General features: G+C 42.6%; 1 protein-coding gene across 1 annotated transcript in view; it reads left to right on the plus strand.

Annotated features, from left to right (window-relative positions):
• The first annotated feature begins 5,987 nt into the window (after positions 1 to 5,987).
• Positions 5,988 to 13,197, plus strand: part of LOC134222026 (endoplasmic reticulum aminopeptidase 2) — a 77,759-nt gene continuing 70,549 nt past the window's right edge. The window contains exon 1 of the mRNA XM_062701181.1: positions 5,988 to 7,008. The gene's annotated coding sequence lies outside the window, so the exon portion shown is untranslated. The remainder of the gene's footprint in view (positions 7,009 to 13,197) is intronic.

Raw genomic sequence — 13,197 nt, forward strand, 5'->3', positions numbered from 1 at the left:
CATGGAATGCTATGCCAATTTGAAGACGGGGCTGATGAACGGTCTTTGATAAGTGCAGCGGCGTTTTTGTTCGGCCACTTCAAAACACTTCCGCTGACCCAACGCTGAGGCACAATAGTTATAAGTTTTTTCCCATTTTCTACCGTTTCGACTACGGCAAAACTGTCAAACGTATCTACAAATAAATAAAGAATACTTTTATCCACGCCTTGAAGGTATTTTATTTATATTTACCTGGATTTTTCTTCATTTTATTGGATTTTGCCGGAGATCCACTATAGTTGAAAATCTGGGCGAGCACTAAACTGTAAACAACAGCTCTGATATTTTTGACAGCTAAGCCATGTGTTCTTACAAGCACTCACATCGCTTATTCAGCTTTAATACAACCTTTGTTCAATACCTTCCAACCTTCATTCAGACATGACGGTATGTATATAGTTATAAGTTATTAAACCCGTACCATTCCAGGTGGAGCAGATGCTAAGGTAAGTGACTATCAATCAATGTACTCAAGTTCGATTCCCAATTATAATTATTAATTCGTATCTTTCAATTTCAGGCAATATGAACAGTGTATATACAGATATCCTTCCTAAATCTAGATCTAGAGTCACATGATAATCGGGACAATTTTTTTCGTGATACTACATAAGTGATGATTAATTGCTGATTTGAACATGATTAAGCGACTCTAAAGCTTCATCTGGTCATATTTTTTGTTCTATAAATAGAATCATAAACGATGCACATTTGCTGGATTATTGCTGTTTAATTGCTACATAAAGGTATAAGAAGCGCTCTCACATTCCTGCAACCTAAAAATAAGCGCTTCTGCAGCCTTAATTCGGCGCCCCGAAGAACTTTGAATCGACTTATGGCTGAATAAAATCACCAAAATTAGATGTTTAAGGTGATTATAGAATGAAGCCAGAAAATCGGCCATTTTGTAAACCACGTGCTTTTCCAATATTTTTTTCAAGTGCACGAGATGAAAGAACCATAACGCGTATGGGGCTGAAATAATGGTAGATCGTTTGCTTAATTATGCCGAACAATCATAATTTGATTTTCGGCACTGTACGAAAACTATTCCGCCAGATTTGGGCTTATTAAAATGTATGTAGATAAACGTGTGGTGAATTTGAAATTCACCACGGGCTTCATTCTATAATCACCTTAAGACCTGAACAAACGATTATAGTTCTTTTACGCAGCTTTTGTTCAAATGAAGGCTGATTTGTAAAAGCTAGAGAAGCGCTTAATCAGCATCAAATTGTTACCTGGGAGGCTTCCTCCATCTTCTCAAAGTTACGTGCCATAATATCTATGTCGTCGGCGAAGCCAAATAGCTGGACGGTCTTATTGAAAATTGTACCACTTGTGTTAATCCCTGCTCTTCGTATTACCCCTTCCAAAGCGATGTTGAATAGCAGACACGATTGACCATCACCTTGCCGTAACCCTTTACAGGTTTCGAAGGGACTCGAGAATGCCCCTGAAACTCGAACTACGCACATCACCCGATCCATCGTCGCCGTGTCAGTTTATCCGGAAATCCGTTTTCGTGCATTAGCTGCCATAGCTGGTCCCGATCGATTGTATCATATGCGGCTTTGAAGTCGATGAATAGATGATGAGTGGGCACGTTGTATTCGCGGCATTTCTGCAGTTCTTGGCGAATGGCGAACACCTGGTCCGAGGTGGAGCGTTCGCCCATAAAACCAGCCTGGTACTGCCCCACGAACTCCCTTGCAATTGGTGCTAGTCGACGGCATAAAATTTGGGAGAGTACCTTGTAGGCAGTGTTCAGCAATGTGATTGCGCGGTAGTTGCTACAATCCAGCTTATCGCCCTTTTTGTAGATGGGACACACGACACCTTCCATCCAAAACTTCCTCCTCCCAAATCTTGGTAATGACCCAGTGCAGCGCTCTAGCCAGTGCCTCACCACCGTGTTTAAATAGCTCTCCTGGTAGTTGGTCAACCCCAGGGGCTTTGTTGTTCTTCAGCCGGTCAATCTCCTCGTGGATTTCCTGGAGATCCGGAGCCGGTCGAATTATGTCCTGCGCGCGTTCCCCCAGGTCCATCACCATACCGCCATCTTCGTCTGCCACATCGCCATTCAGGTGCTCTTCGTAATGCTGCCGCCACCTTTGGATCACCTCACGCTCGTTCGTAAGAAGGTTCCCGTTTATGTCCTTACACATATCAGGCTGTGGCACGTGGCCCTTACGTGAACGGTTCAACTTCTCATAGAACTTTCGTGTGTTATTAACGCGGCACAGTTGCTCCATCTCTACACGGTCTCGATCGTCCTACTGACGCTTTTCCGCTTCCGCGCCTGTTTATATCGTGCCTCGTTCGCCCTCGTTCGGTGTTGCAGCAATCTCGCCCATGCTGCATTCTTCTCTTCTACTAACTGCTCAAATTCGCCGTCATACCAGTCGTTTCTCTGATCCGTGGGCACCGTGCCAAGTGCAGCGGTTGCGGTGCTACCAATGGCGGATCGAATATCTCTCCAGCCATCTTCAAGAGATGCTGCGCCTAGCTGCTCTTCCGTTGGAAGTGCCACTTCCAGCTGCTGCGCGTATTCTTGGGCTAGTCTACCGTCTTGTAGCCGCCCAATGTTAAGCCGCGGCGTCCGACTTCGACGCGTGTTGTTCTCCGTCGAGAGTTTTGAGCGCAGGCATACTGCAACGAGGTAGTGGTCGGATTCAATATTCGCACTGGGGTAAGTGCGGACGTTCGTGATGTCGGAAAAGAATTTACCGTCGATTAGAATGTGGTCGATTTGGTTTTCCGTTTCTTGGTTAGGTGATCTCCATGTGGCCTTGTGGATATTTTTGCGGGGAAAGAAGGTGCTTCGGACTACCATTCCGCGGGAGGCTGCGAAGTTTATGCATCGTTGGCCGTTATCATTCGATACGGTGTGCAGACTATCCGGTCCGATGACCGGTCTATACATTTCCTCCTTTCCTCCCTACGTGCGCGTTCATGTCACCGATGACGATTTTGACGTCCCGCTGTGGGCACCCATCGTATGTCTGCTCCAGGTGTGTGTAGAACGCTTCTTTCTCGTAGTCGGGTCTCCCTTCGTGTGCGCAGTGCACGTTGATGATGCTATAGTTGAAGAAACGGCCTTTAATCCTCAGCTTGCACATCCTTGCGTTGATTGGCTGCCACCCTGGCATCACGCGTTGGCACATCTTACCCAGAACTATGAAGCCGGTTCCCTGCTCGTTGGTGGTGCCACAGCTTTGGTAGTAGGTAGCCGCCCGATGCCCGCTTTTCAACACTTTCTGTCCTGTCCAGCAAATCTCCTGCAGCGCCACGACGTCGAAGTTGCGGAGATGTAATTCATCGTAGATCATCCTGTCGCAACCTGCGAAACCTAGCGACTTGCAGTTCCATGTTCCAAACTTCCAATCGTGATCCTTTATTCGTCGCCTAGGTCTTTGCCGATTATATCGAGTCGCATTATCTCTTATATTGTTCGTAATTATTGGTTTTCCAGGCGGCTTATTGGGCCTGCGCAAACCTCCTGTCTCGCCGGAGGGCCGTCGTGTCAGGGCTATTTAGCGTCCCACCTAACACCAGGACTTGGGCTTGTGTGCTTTGAGCGGCACATGGTCGCTTTGTCGGAGCCTAGTTGCGGATACATGCAGCTTTTTATAGAGGTTTAACAGGGCCCACTGTCAAACCCCATCCCATCCTAGGCAGGCGCCACAACTCGCAGATGGCCTGGGGAGGGATCGTCAAGCCCTTGGACATAGTCCCTGCTGCCCAATTCGACAACATGTTCCGTTTTATTATTTGAATGAGCGGAGATTGACATTACGAATATGTATATACGCCAAACAGGCCCTCCTTAGCCGTGCGGTAAGATGCGCGGCTACAAAGCAAAACCATGCTGAGGGTGGCTGGGTTCGATTCCCGGTGCCGGTCTAGGTAATTTTCGGATTGGAAATTGTTTCGACTTCCCTGGGCATAAAAGTATCATCGTGTTAGCCTCATGATATACGAATGCGAAAATGGTAACTTGGCTTAGATAACTCGCAGTTAATAACTGTGGAAGTGCTTAATGAACACTTAGCTGCGAGGCGGCTCTGCCCCAGTGTGGGGATGTAATGCAAATAGGAAGAAGAAGAAGAATATATACGCCAAACAAGCATGGAGAATTGGAGACGCATGGTTGCTTGTATTTTGTCAAATTTCCACTTACGTCCATCGGGGGTGACAATGGGTCTGGGGGGTGAGAATGGGTCTTCGCTCTCACCGGCAGCCTGGAGGTCGTAGAGCGAAATCGTTCAAAAAGGTCTCTTATATTTTAGTCTTCTTGCCCTCAGATACATTCAATCTATTCTACAAGTATTCTAAGTAGCTGAAACAGTTACCCATTCTCACTCCCATTTGACCCATTGTCACCCCCGACGACGGTACTACTTAAACTGCATCAAGGATACTTAGAATTGAATTCGCACGCTGAAACTATCTACTGGTCATTTAACTGACGCGAGCTGTAATTTGATGATTTCTTAATCTTGTTTCCTGGTGATTTTATGTCTTAAATCGGAAGCAGCTGTGCTTATTTATTGTTTAAACAGCAGCTGAAAGTGATAGAAGTAAAACTATCAGGTTTGTATATAAAATGTTTTTTTTTGCAAATCCTGATCATAATACCTGGTTTACAGTTCATGTTTGAATGATAAAATGACCTACTTTTGCATACCGATGAAATGGGCACTTTAATGACCATTATGCAACTCAAATGGGTTGCATAATAATAGTTCTAAGTATTGCACGATGGAGTAGCTAGAACAAATGGCTGGCCAAAAACCCTTTATCAGTTTTTGAATTTTTGCACGGTATTACATTTTTGGAAAATTCTTCAATATGTTCTTCATTATGTGTCATTGAAATTTTTACGTTTATTGCTTATTAGTACATATTAATGACATCCTATTAAAAAACATGTTAATTTAATGTTTTTTTAGCGTGCCGTGAGACAAAGTTCAGTTACGACTGCTGCCAGATCTAAACAACACAAATAATTAGAGGGTTTTAAGACACAAAACATTATTTATGCACAACGCTTGGACCTCTGTCAGTTGAATTGGGTGAAACTTAACATTAAGTTATTTTTTCATAAACATAAGCAACATGGAGTTTTTGACACTTTTTGAGTGGAAGAGAAGAATCCAGCATGAGCGAGATTGCTGCAACACCGCTCGAGGGCGAACGAAGGACGATACAAACGGATGCGGAACAGACAACACTCGGTTTTCCGGAGGAAAAAGCGCCAGCAGGAAGATCGAGACCGTGAAGAGACGGAGCAACTGTAGCGCGCTAATAACGCACGAAAGTTTTATGAGAAGCTGCACGTTTTCTGGTTCCGGAAATCTAATAAATCCAGGAGAAGATTTGCTGGCTGAAGCACAACAAAGCCCCTGGGCTTGATCAGCTATCAGGAGAGCTACTTAAACACGGTGATGTGGCATCGATCAAGTGTAGGTCGATTTGCGGACCCTTCGAAGACTGCATGGTTGGCGACGTGCAGCCATCGACCGAGCTAAATGGAGAAGACTTTTATGTACTGCACAGGCCACTCAGGCCTTAGTCTGAAAATAAATAAATAAATGGAAGTAGGAAATTTCAATTTACTGTAAATACGCTATTTCTTTTTGCCCGGTAGGTTCCATCACTTACTTACTAAGAAAGGTAATACGACTTTCATACAATTTTTATTCACTCTGTGTCGAAATATGCAAATCAACTGACTTCACGAAATGCTATAAAATCATGTTATACCACAAATTTCACCATTATTAGATACTCAAACCTGTGAATCGACCCTTCGTGTCACAAACATTGCTGCAGAATACTCACGTGGAACGCCTGCGCACCATTTGTTGATATCCATCAGGATAAATCAATACCACCGCGCGAGTGAGGAACCGACGGACACGGCAGGGGTGGCTTTCGCTTTCTTCGATGCCTCTACAGAACAGCGTCGGACCTGTCGTTGAACGCATAGCATAGCGATGTGCATCTCCGATTATTAGCATGTTGTGTTTCCATGCATATAGTAATCGCATCGGGATCACGGAAGGGCAGTCAATAGTACAGTGAGGTGGAGAACAGGAATCCTGGCAGTTTCGGGCGAGTGAAAAAAAAAACGGGACGAACGTTCAATCAAGTGCAAAATGGATTCCTCAGCAGCACCGGAAGAAGCATTCGGCGTCGTCATACCGAATAGTTGTGTAGTGGACCGTTCAGAAGCTCATTGTGACGAAGTTCGTGGCTTATCAGTGTTGTCGCAGTTCGGTCATCGCGGCAGAGTATGAATATTTATGCCGTAGTTCGTATTCAGTGTTTAGCTTTCCACAGTAGGGGATCAGTGAACCGCTAGTAGATTGCAGGATTGGGATGCTGAAGGAAAATGGTGTCGTTTCGCGAGTGAAAATTTCAATATTGTAGGCGTTTGAATTCGGCACCTGAACAATCAGTGAAACGTAGAGCAAGCGTAGCAGAAACAACAATCATTTTGTGAACTAGAAGCCTCTGTCTTTTTTTTCGAAAAGTGTATCTCTAAGTAGCACCAGTCATTATCGTCCCTAGGAAATTGATGTGCCTTTGAAACTTTTAACTGGTCACCCCTCATCCCAGACACCGAACAACCAGCATAGCAACATACAGCGCCAGCCGTGAATTTTCGATCTCCCACTCTGCAAAAAAAGCAAAAAGCAAATAACAACATTATCGCTTTGTATCGTACCACTCTGGCAAAGAGAAGGAAAATTTTACTGGCGCTTTTCTACCGACAACGGTGTGTAGCAGCAATCAGCATCTTCTTGACTGTTTTGACGAAGGCACACTCAGCGGATATTTAACTCTTTGTAACACTAGTCGGCTTCGTAGCATAAATGGCAACTATTGTGCATCTTTTAAAGTAATCATCATATCAAAACCGATATCTTTACTTCAACAAATATTATACACTTATATGTGAGTATTGTGATAAAGAGAAAAATGTTGGAATGTTTGGAAAGGTTTTGCGATCAAAAACGAGTTATTCAATCCCCATTTCACAAATGAATAAAAGAAAACATGAATAAAAAACCCTTATGGGGCAGTGCAAACTGTAGGCGTATGACTACGTAAATGAGTACACAAGTAACACCAAGCATTACAATATTGCACATATATCAATAACAAATCGGCATGCTAAATGCTAATTGCATTAGATCTGTTTTAACGATGTGTTGTTGCATTTATTTATCAACTGTCAGGCAACGATACTCTAAATCCGCAGTACGAATGCAGCGATGCATTACTGGTGCTTTATTTCAACATGCCAAAGTAATAAACCATTAATTCGGTCTTATAATTGCCCTTTTCCACTTTAAGTCAATTTTAAGGGCTGTGTTTTTTTACAAGCATATATAGCTTCATGGTTACTTGGGTAGAACCCGTTACTTTAAAAAATGTACTCAACAACAAAATTTAGAAGACTGGCTACATATCATATCAATCTTCTACTCGAAACAAATAGTCCTCTGTGATTTTAAAACGAATTGAAATCGTAAATTCTTGCTCGAGGAATCATTTTTTGATTTTGTTTTCGTTTTAAACCATCATCCACCACGCTAGAACAACGGCCAATACGCCAATTATGCTAAAAATCAAACAAATATTTTAATAACAATATCACATTTTAAAGGAAATATTCGCTAAAAATGCAGTAAAACGATTTTATGTGTTGAGTCATTGACTGATAGTGGGAAAAAATTATGTTTGAGAATACAGCACAAATCAATAGTTCACTTTTGAAAATTATTAGAAAATTGTAATGATTTTGAATCCTAGAAAAAAATACAATCGATTGATGATTAAATAATAAAAATCCGTTGAGAAATGATCGACTTTTTAGCCTCCAAAACCTATCAGTTTTTCGTGACGGTCTTATTAATCCAAATTCTGAAGTATACTCCGAAATCCGTATAGAAAAGAAATACGTAGTCCTACGTCAAAGTATCACGAGTAAAAAAATATGTTTATTCAAGCAAACATCAACAGAAACATTTTGCCCCAATGATGATGTATAGTATATTGTAATGCAATAAACAGTTTATAAAACATGCAAAAGGATTTATCTGCTGTTTAGCAAAAAAGTTATAAAAAACGTCGACGCTGAGATTCTAAAAACAATCTCTGCAGTTCACAATTATTCTCGAATCGCGCCGTACATATGGTAGTGAGGTCGATTGAAAGGAATCCTCCAAATTGTGTTGTTCCATAGCGCTTTGAGACGGATGTTGAGGTTTATTTGCTCCAAGATAATCAGAAGAGCCCGAGTGGCTCCAAGTTCATCAACTGGCATTATGCTTCGTAGCTCTGCTAACGTAGTGAATCCTTCCAAGGCACTTTTGACAGAGCGGTGTACAGATTCAATTCTGTCTGAATTGATTGATACGGTTCGGGATCACAACGTACATCGAATAAGTACAAGAAAACATGTCGATAGACATTGCCATCCGGAAAATAAATGCAAGGATTCAGAGACTATGTTCCTATGAATGTTAATTGAATGTTGAGGATTTTTCACCTGCGTCCGAGCATTCGATGATTGTGTCTAGAAACTCAAAGTCGATGTTAATCAGACCTTTCTTTCGAGAAAAGGTAGTTATCGAAATTTTGCTGGATTCACCACCTTTTGGTTGATAACGCACGCGTACATGGGTACTCTAAAGTAAAATCACGCCCGTGATGTGCAGTAAAAAGAATAAAGTTCCTTGATGGCTTCCGCTTGAAATGACTGGAAAATCGTCTGGTTAACAAATGGTTAAAAATCAATTACTAACGATATCTGGCTAATTTTACATGTTTACTCCAAGTTTATCGGAAATTCATCCAAAAAACCCTCCTAAAATTCTCTTGCAAATTCGTATAGGAATTCTCCTGGAAATAAGAACTGGAATTCCATGAAAATTCTCCTACAGCTTCTTCCAAGAAATCACCCAAATATTTTGTCGGGAATCTCCGGAAAGTCTTTTAAAAACTATCCTTCAAACTCCTCCAAAAATTGCTTCAGAGATTTATTCATAAGTTCTTTCAAAAATACCTACAAGAAATCCTCAAGAAATTTCTACAAGAGCGCCCTCAAAAATGTAATTTCTTAAGTAACTTCTCCGGACACTTCACCTTTAGTAACTTCTCCAAAAAGTTCGAATCTCTACAAGTTCACTTTAAAATTCATTCGAAAATTTCTACAAGAATTCTTTTCGGAATCTCCCTGAAAAATCTATCCGGAAGTTCACCCAAAAATTCCCATGGAAATTTCCCCTCGGATTTCTCCAGCAATTCCTTCAAAAATACCCACAGTGATGCTCTCGGAACTTATTTTAAGAATCCCTCCGGAAATTTTTCCAGGTATCTTTCCGGATGTTCACTCAAAAATTGTTCCGGAACTTCCTGCTGACTCCTCCGTAAATTCCCCCACGAATTCCTTCTTTATTTTCTTCAGGAATTTCTGCTAACACTCTACCAGTGATTCTCCGGATATTACCTTGAGCAATTTTCTATAAGCTCGCCCTGGATTTCATGAGGAAATTCGCACCGGAATTTCTGGTCAAAGTCCTTCAGGAATGACGCCGCAAAATTTCCCAGCAGTCTACAGAAATCAAGACTTTCTCTTGAACTTCCATTTCTAACGTTCTCCGGAAATTGGTAGATAAACTAGAAGGTTAATGCTTCAAAGATTTTATCTTCAAATTCTTTCTAATTTTTTTCTTACGAATTTCACCAGAAATTTCTTCTGGATTTTTTTTCCAAATTTTATTTAGGTCCATTGAGCCGATAAAATTACACTCACAACTTCTAGAAACTACTGCAGACCTTTTCGGTTTTCCAAAACGCCCGGGAGCTCAAAAGATGCGATCTACCCGATTAACCAAGTCCAGAGAGATGTATGCGTGCAACGCTAAACATCCCAGTAGGTCCATTGAGCCGATAGGATTTCATTCAATACTTTTACAAGCTACTACAGGCCTTTGAGGTTCTTCAAACCGGCCTGGGGTTCAAAACGTGTGATCTACCCGATCAACCAAGTCTTGAACGATGTATTCGCTCAGAGCTAAACATCACGGCAGGTTCATTGAGCTTGTACGATTTCATTCACTATTTTCAAAAGCTACAATAGGGCCACCATGATTCGATGTTCTGCTACTCGGTATCAACTCGTGGAAACAAATGATGCCATTCTAATGATATTTTCTCGGTTACTCTGATGGTTCATTCGAACAATTTTCCATGGAACTTCTACTCCACATCTCGATGTATGCTTGAGTCAATGGTCCTTTCATTAGCGATTCATAAAGGATCGACTGTTCTATAGACCCTTTTTGGAGCTCGGATATGATCTATCTAATGAACTAACTTATGAATGGTGTATGATATGATATCCTAGTAGGTCCATCGAGTTGATATTACTTTTTTTAGTCATTATTCATACAAGCTAATACAGACCTTTTAGGTTCACCAAAACGTCCTGGAAACCGTAACGATTGATCACTTGATCATCCAAATCCGTGAACGCAAAGTAAATCGCAGGTTAACCTTATTTTCAATCGTGACTCAACATCAATTTGTAAATACCTTGGTTGGTCCGGCAGATACGTGGGCTGAACTCCAGAACGTTTTGGAGTACCGTGAGCATCTCCTATTCCTGAAAATTAATCATAGGCATAACGTTCAGGGTGGCTCAACTTGTATGAGTATTCAGAACTACCTAACAATGTGATTTAGGATACAAACATATCAGATCTATTTGCATGCTCTCAGAAGCGAAATCTTTCCAAGGTTTCGGATGTTAAGAAACTCCCCAGGAATTCTCCCGAAAATTCCTGTAGACATTCCCGTCAGAGAAGTGAGAGTGAAAATTTTAAAAGGAGTTCCTAGAGGAATTCCCAAAGCATCTCCTGAAGGAGTTTTAAACGTATTCTTTAAAAAACGAACAACTCAATATAACTTCTGAACGCATATTTGGAACATACATTCCATTCTTTTAAGAAGACGGTTATGGACGGGAAGCATGGTTATTAGGAAAGGGGGTGTCCTTAAGGGAGCTGAAATGTTCCTTTTAACTTCTGAACGCATCGATTTCAACGAAATTCGGAACACATTCTTCATATTACGGAGAATATTGTAGATGGACGGCACGGCGGCATAGCAAAAGCTGGGTAAAGCATACCATTGGTACTTCGCGTACCAACTTCATCGGGAGCACACGCATACTCGCCGATGTGCTCTAATGAAAGAATGTGCAGGTTGAGGATCAAAGGCCGGTTCTTCAACTTCAGCATAATCAACGCCAATAGCCCATGATAAGGACGCATTCTACGCGCAGCTGGAACGTGAGTACGAAAGCTGCCCAAGCCACGACGTCAAAATCATCATAGGAGATTTGAACGCTCAGGTTCAGAGCTTAAAATATTCATCTTCATGAAGCAACTTCGGTCTGAATTTTGACAAACATCGCATGAATATTCAAAACATAGAATGATATAGTCAGACGACTACTCCACGAACTCATTCATTCGACTGTCACTGAATGTGTTTACTATGTGCAGAAAAAAACATAATCAGCATTGTTTATGTTGATGTTTACCGTTGAAAGTGCCTCGCGGATGAAAATCGGATTCAGTCCTGTGTTACAAATCACTTTACTCATATGAAACGTGTTCAGATTTCAGATAATTTATCAATTTGTCAAATGTGCATAAATATTAAATAAACTGAATATTGACTGTCCAGAACCGACTATGAATGTGTCGGAAGTGAACTGACAAATGAAGAAAAATGGACTTCACCAAAAATTTTCGATTATTTTACACTCTACTCAGGTCAGGTTGGCCAAGAGGTGGAGTTTAGACCGACTATTGGAAAGTTCAGCGCTCACCGGCTGATGAACGAAAACGGCCTACGACTAATTGATTTCGCCGCCTCCAAGAATATGGCCATTCGCAGCACCTACTTCTAACACAGCCTCCCGTATCGGTACACCTGGAGATCACCACTGCAGACAATATCACAAATCGACCACGTTCGGATTGATGGACGGCACTTCTCCGACATTATTGACGTCAGGACATATCGTGGCGCTAACATCGGCTCTGACCACTATCTGGTGATGGTTAAACTGCGCCCAAAACTATCCGTCGTCAACAATGTTCGGTACCGACGACCGCCGCGGTACGACCTAGAGCGACTGAAGCAACCTGATGTCGCCACTGCATACGCGCAGCATCTCGAGGCAGCGTTGCCGGAAGAGGGTGAGCTCGATGGGGCCCCTCTTGAGGACTGCTGGAATACAGTTAAAGCAACCATTAACGACGCAGCGGAGAAGAACGTCGGGAATATGGGACGAAGTCGACGGAACGATTGGTTCGACGAGGAGTGCAGACATATTCTGGAAGAGAAGGAAACAGCGCGGGCGGTCGCGCTGCAGCAAGGAACCCGGCAGAACGTGGAACGTTATAGACGGAAGCGGAGACAGCAGACCCGCCTTTTTCAGGAGAAGAAACGCCGCCTGGAAGAAGCGGAGTGCGAGGAGATTGAACAGCTGCGCCGTTCTCAAGAAACACGCAAGTTCTATCAGAAGCTCAACGCATCCCACAAAGGCTTCGTGCCGCGAGCCGCAATGGGCCAGGATAAGGATGGGAGCATCTTAACGGACGGAGAACTAGCCAAGGGCTGAATCGTCTCTAATAAAGGAATATATATCTTGACGGACGAACGTGTGGTGATCGGAAGGTGGAAGCAGCACTACGAGGAACATTTGAATGGCGCTAAGAGTACAGGCATTGAAAGTCAAGGCAGCGGAGGAGATGACTACCTCAGTTCAGCGGACGATGGAAGCCAACCAGCCCCCACCTTGAGGGAAGTTAAGGATGCCATCCAACAGCTAAAGACCAATAAAGCAGCTGGTAAAGATGGTCTCGGAGCTGAGCTCATCAAGATGAGTCCGGAAAAGCTAGCCACTTGCCTGCACAAATTGATAGTCAGAATCTGGGAAACTGAACAGCTACCGGAGGAGTGGAAGGAAAGGGTTATATGCCCCATCTACAAGAAAGGCGACAAGCTGGAGTGTGAGAACTTTCGAGCGATCAACATCCTTAATCCCGCCCACAAAATATT

Source organism: Armigeres subalbatus, chromosome 1, assembly GCF_024139115.2.
Source record: "Armigeres subalbatus isolate Guangzhou_Male chromosome 1, GZ_Asu_2, whole genome shotgun sequence".
Classification (NCBI taxonomy): Eukaryota; Metazoa; Arthropoda; class Insecta; order Diptera; family Culicidae; genus Armigeres; species Armigeres subalbatus.